Genomic DNA, 6108 nt, shown 5'->3' with positions numbered 1-6108 from the left:
TTTATTTGTTTTATCCTCACCCGAGGACATTTTTCGATATTTTGTTCAGATAGAGTAGGAGGGAGAGAGAGAGAGAGAGAAACATCGACGTGAAAGCGACACATCGAGTGGTTGCCACCCACACGACCCAACCAGGGCCGGGGACAAACTGCAACCAAGGTACGTGCCCTTAGCGGGAACCCAACCCGGGTCTCTCCGGACCGCAGGCCGACGCTCTAACCACTGAGCCAAACCGGCCAGGGCGTGTTCAGTTAGAGTTTAAAGGTATTTATCCTGACTGGTGAATCAGGTGTAATTTATGAAAACCTTAGGCTTCATGAGGCCTCCCAATATATCAGTTGTTGCAAGAAGTCAGATTTATTGCTTGAAAAAGGTAAGTTGAACTACAACTACTTTTATTTTTATTTTTTTGTTGTTGTTGTTTTTTTTATACTCACCCAAGGATATTTTTCCATTTTTTGTACAGATAGAGTGGGAGGGAGAGAGAGGAAGGGAGAGAGAGTGCGAAACATCGACGTGAAGGGACACATCGAGTGGCTGCCACCCGCACGACCAACCAGGGCCGGGGACAAACTGCAACCGAAGTACATGCCCTAGCGGGAACCGAACCCGGGTCTCTCAGGACCGCAGGCCGACGCTCTAACCGCTGAGCCAAACTGGCCAGGGCACTACAACTACTTTTAAAAAATCAAAACAAAGAGACTTCTCCCCAAAAACAGCTTTGCAGTGTATAAAATTCTAAAATACAAAAAAGTCAAGTGATTGAAAATCTATAAACATGTAATCCTAAAAAACAAAAAAACACCCCTTTCTTAAAAATTGAAATTTTTCTTTTTTTCTCCTGTTCACCAGGAAATGTATAGTCAGTTTTGTTTTATTTATCTATTTATTTACTTCCTTTTTGGATTTTTAGAGAGAGAAAGTGAGAGGGAGAGAGAGAGAGAAATATTGATGAGAGATAACATCTATTGGCTGCCTCCTGCACGCCCCCACTGGGGATTGGGGCCACAACCTGGGCATGTGTCCTGATCAGGAATCAAACTGGCAATCTCTTGGTGTATGGGTCAATGCTCAACCACTAAGCCACACTGGCCGGACTGTATAGTCAGTTTTATTTTATTATTATTATTTTTTTTTAACTCATCTTTTTTGTTGAATGTATTACAGATGCCCCCCTTTTTCCTCTGTTAACCCCCTCATCCCTAATTCCGCCCCCTCCAGCCTTCCCCACACTATTGTCAGTGTCCATTGTTTATGCATATATGCACAGAAGTTCTTTGGTTTATCTCATCTCACCCTCCCTCCCCCCTTCCCTTTGAGGTTCATCAGTCTAACAACCAATTTGTACTTCTTAATTCGTTCATCTTTTTCACCCAATCCCCAGCCCCCACACATCTGGCAAGCAACAAAAAGTTCTCAGTATCTATGAGTCTGTTTCTGTTCTGCATGCTCATTTTGTTTGTAAATTCAATTGTTGATAGATATGTTTTAATTGCCCTTTTATTGTTCATATTTTTGTTGTTCTCCTTCAAGAAGACCCTTCAACATTTCATATAATACTGATTTGGTGGTGATGAACTCTAGCTTTTTCTTGTCTGGGAAACTCTTGATATGTCCGTCGATTCTAAATGATAGCTTTGCAGGATAGAGTAGTCTTGGTTGTAGATCATTGCTTTTCATCACCTTGAATAGCTCTTGCCACTCCTTTCTGGCTTGCAGAGTTTCTTTTGAGAAATCAGCTGACAGTCTTATGGGAGCTCCTTTGTAGGTTACAGACTGCTTTTCTCTTGCTGCTTTTAAGATTTTCTCTTCGTATTTAACCTTTGGCATTTTGACGATGATGTGTCTTGGTGTGGTCCTCTTTGGGTTCATCTTGTTTGGGACTCTCTGTGCTTCCTGGACTTGTATGTCTGTTTCCTTCACCAAGTTAGGGACGTTTTCTGTCATTATTGTTTCAAATAGGGTTTCAATTTCTTATTCTCTCTCTTCTCCTTCTGGCACCCCTATGATGGGAATGTTGGCATGCTTGACGTTGTCCCAGAGGCTCCTTACACTGTCCTCATTTTTTAAAATTATTTTTTCTTTTTGCTGTTCTAATTGGGTGTTTTTTGCTTCCTTATATTCCAAATCTATGTTTTTTTCCTTGGCTTTACTTAATCTACTATTGATTCCCTGTAAATTATTTTTTTTTTTTTATTTTTATTTTTTTATCCTCACCCAAGGATATTTTTCCATTTTTTGTACAGATAGAGTGGGAGGGAGAGAGGGGAAGGGAGAGAGAGAGAGAAACATCAATGTGAAGGGACACATCGAGTGGCTGCCACCCGCACGACCAACCAGGGCCGGGGACAAACCGCAACCGAGGTACATGCCCTTAGCGGGAACCGAACCCGGGTCTCTCCGGACCGCAGGCCGACGCTCCAACCGCTGAGCCAAACCGGCCAGGGCTAAATTATTTTTTATTTCAGTTAGTGTCCTTCATTTCTGACTGGTCCTTTTTTATGTTGTCGATGTTCTCACTAAGTTCCTTGGAGGTCTCCTTAAGTTCCTTGAGTGTCTCACCAAGTTCCTTGAGCAAACTTATAACCTGTTTTCTGAACTCTGCATCTGATTGATTGCTTATCTCCATTTTTTTAAAAATCCTTTTCCTGTAGTTTTGTTCTTTTCTTTCATTTGGGACCTGTTTCTTTGTCCCCTCATTTTGGCTGCTTCCCTGTAATTGTTTCTATGTATTAGGTAGAGTTGCTATGTCTCCTAGGCTTCATAGTGTGGCCTATTGTTGTAGGTGTCCTGTAGGATCCAGTGGCACAGTCTCCCAGCTGGGCCCTCGAGGTGCATCCCTAGTGTGGACTGTACACCCTTCTGTTGTAATTGAGTCTTGATTACTGTTGGCAAGTCAATGGGAAGGATTTACTCAAGCTGATCAGCTGCAAGGACTAGCTGTGCCCACTGACCTCCGGTCTCTGACTACCTTGGAGGATCAGCTGTGTAGGGGCCCATCCCATAGAGCAAGATTTACTTCATCAGGGCTTTGGTACCCACTGAGTCCACTCGTTGAGTGTGTCACTTGTGGAGGTGGTTGGGTGGTGGTGTTTCAATGTGGTCTGGAACTGTTCACTGGGTGCTTGCTCTGGGGCAAGGTCAGCCACTGCCTGTGTTCTATCCCAGGCCACCAGGCTTAAGCCAATTTGTGAACCAAGGCTGGCTGCTTCTAGTGCCAGGCCTGGGGCCACTTAACGAGAGGTATGGGGTTTGCTGATACCAGATGCTGCTTATTTGAAAGACTTTAGGAAACTCTGAAGCAGGATGCAAGACAGGCCAATCCTATGGTAAAGCCTTTGGAAACAGCTTGGGTGGGCCAGAAAGTTGGGTGGGGCAGAGCCTCAGGGAATCACCAGGGCAAGGCAAACAGTGTGAGCCAGGTTGCTGGAGTCCCAGATATGGCAGCTGTCTGCCGCCCCAGGGAAGGGCTCACCAAAGGAACAAAGGCCTCTGACAGCATATCTGTCTAGAAGAAAGCTGCCCCTCCAGTTTTCTTCCCAAGACCAAACAGCTCAGTTCTTCCCTGTATGTCTCTGTTGCCCCTCAAGCTGCTTCCCCTCCAAGTTCAGAGGGAGTAAGTCTGAGTAAGTCTGTGCGCGGGCCCTTTAAGAGGCGCTGCCTGGGGCTCCAGCCACCTCAGCCTCCCTGAGCCTCATTTCCTGCTGGTTTTTCAGCCAGAAGTTATGGGGACTTCTCTTCCTGGCACTGAAACCCTGAGCTGGGAGCCTGGTGTGGGACGGGGACCCCTCACTCCTCAGGGAGGACCTTCCCAGCCGAGGTGTCCTCCTGATTTTTATCTGCCACACATGGGTGTGGGACCAACCTGTCTGCCTCCGCCCCTCCTACAGTCTCAATGTGGCTGCTGCTTTAATTTCCTAGTTGTAGGACTTCCATTCAGCTCGATGTCAGGCGGTTCTGAATGATGGTTGTTCTATAGTTTAGTTGTAACTTTGATGTGGTTGTGAGAGGAAGCGAGATCGCGTTTACCTACCTGCTGTCTTGATCAGAAGTCTGTATAGTCAGTTTTAAATGGACCAATGTTTAGGGGGAAAAAAGGAAGTACCATATTTCTGATTTCAGTGTTGATTCTCTGGTTTTGTAATCCAAGCTCTTATCTATTACTTTTTCATTCCCTTGATTTCAATTACTGCAATTAAGATTGATAGTGCCAGATAGAAGATAAATAAAAAACCAAATCATTCTTCTGGTAAATTGGTCTGATAAAACCATGTGGGGTTTTTGTTTGTTTGCAGGAGATATTGGGGGATGGTGTTGGAGATTTGCACCCACAGCCTAAAATAAGGCTTGCAGGTAATCTGTGGTTTCAGTGATTTACTCATGTTGAAGTACCGGGTATCCATAGACTCAGAGGGGGCCATAGATGGGTTTCAGAGGTGATGTAAGGACCCTATGAAATTGCTGGAATGATTTGTAGTACATGGATTTTTTTTTTTTTTTTAAGGGAGAATAACCATTGCTTTCGTGGGCCTCTCCAGGCTTGAAAAACTACTCTGGTTTCCAGTTCCCTATGTCTTGGCTGCTTCCTTTCATGAGGTTCCTATTCACTTAAATTACCTTTGAGGACTTTCTTATTCTTTGTGTTTTCTTATAAGATTTGAGCTCTGGAGGGAGACCTGTTCCCACCCTCAGCCCATATCCCTCTTAGTTACATCGCAGGTTTTACAGAGACCCTCTGCTCCTCAGTGACATACATCTACTGAGTGGCCAAGAAATACTGTGTTTGTTTGTTTTTTCCCTTTTTGGTGCACATTTTATGGGGAGAAACTTTCCCTGAATAATCTGAGACCACGGGATGAACAAGAGCCAGCTATTCGAACAAAAACTTAAGAGATGATCCTGAGTTCAGTTTCATTTTTAAAAGAAACCATCTTTATTTTCTCTTCTCATCAAAGCCATTTCTCCAAAACAACTTTTTTTTTTCTGTTATAAAAACTCCCCCAAATCAGTGCTACATCTCAGTACCTGACCAGTAATGAACTATCTAGTAATAAATGATTTTTTCCCCCACTTTTGATTGCTTAAGAAGACCGTGATCTTGGCAACTTCTCAAAAAGTTGCCATATGTTCAAACTATTCCAAACATATGTTCACCCCAAAACTTGTACACAAATGTTTATGTTATTCAATATAGCCCAAAAGTGAAGCAACCCAAATGTCTATCAACTGATAAATGGATAAACAAATTGTGGTATATCCATACAGTGGTATATTAGCCATAAAAAGGAATGACGTACTGATCCATGCAACACCACAGACGAACCTTGGAAACATTGTGTTAAGTGAAAGAAGCCAGACACAAGGGATCACATATTGTATGATTCCATTTATATGAAGTGTACAGAATAGGCAAATCCTTAGACAGAAATCAAGAATAGAAAGTAAATTAGTGTTTGCTAGGGGATGGGAGACGGCAGAGTTGGTAGTGACTCTAGACATAAAGTTTCTTTTTGGAATGATGGAAATGTTCTAGAATTAGCGGTGAAGTGGGCACAACATTGCAAATATACTAAAAACCACTGCATTATACAGTTTAAAATGGTAATGGTGAATTTCGAGTTTTTTAAAAAGTAGTGATCTTTGAGATGGTGAAAGAAAGATGAAGATATTAGAATATTCCTGTGCTATTTGGGGAATATGGAATTTGGAGTGCATTTAGGTGGGATGTTCTGAATGCTCCAGGACCTAGTTTTAAAACTCATCAGACATAAGAATCTCCTAGGCCGTCTACAGCCCACACACCCTGTGGGTCGCCAGCTCCCCAGCCCCTTCGCTCACCCCATGCCCACCAGGAGTCTGTGGCCCACCATTTGGAGCCCTGCAATGACCATGTCAGCAAGCTGATTCCCTGCTCTACCCCACTGCATATAAGATGTGTGTTGTGTGACCACATGGTGCTGTTGTTTTGTTTTAAGCATATAAAAAAGATGAAGCGATTGTACCAATTCACTTTTATCCCTGTGAATCCACCCGGCCCATTGTGATCTGCTCAGCTCAGGACCAAGCACCCATCGTACATTTCTATAGGCAAATAACCAGGACAACTGC

Source organism: Molossus molossus, unplaced genomic scaffold (assembly GCF_014108415.1).
Source record: "Molossus molossus isolate mMolMol1 unplaced genomic scaffold, mMolMol1.p scaffold_m16_p_14, whole genome shotgun sequence".
NCBI classification, from domain to species: domain Eukaryota; kingdom Metazoa; phylum Chordata; class Mammalia; order Chiroptera; family Molossidae; genus Molossus; species Molossus molossus.
This window is presented reverse-complemented; position numbering follows the sequence as displayed.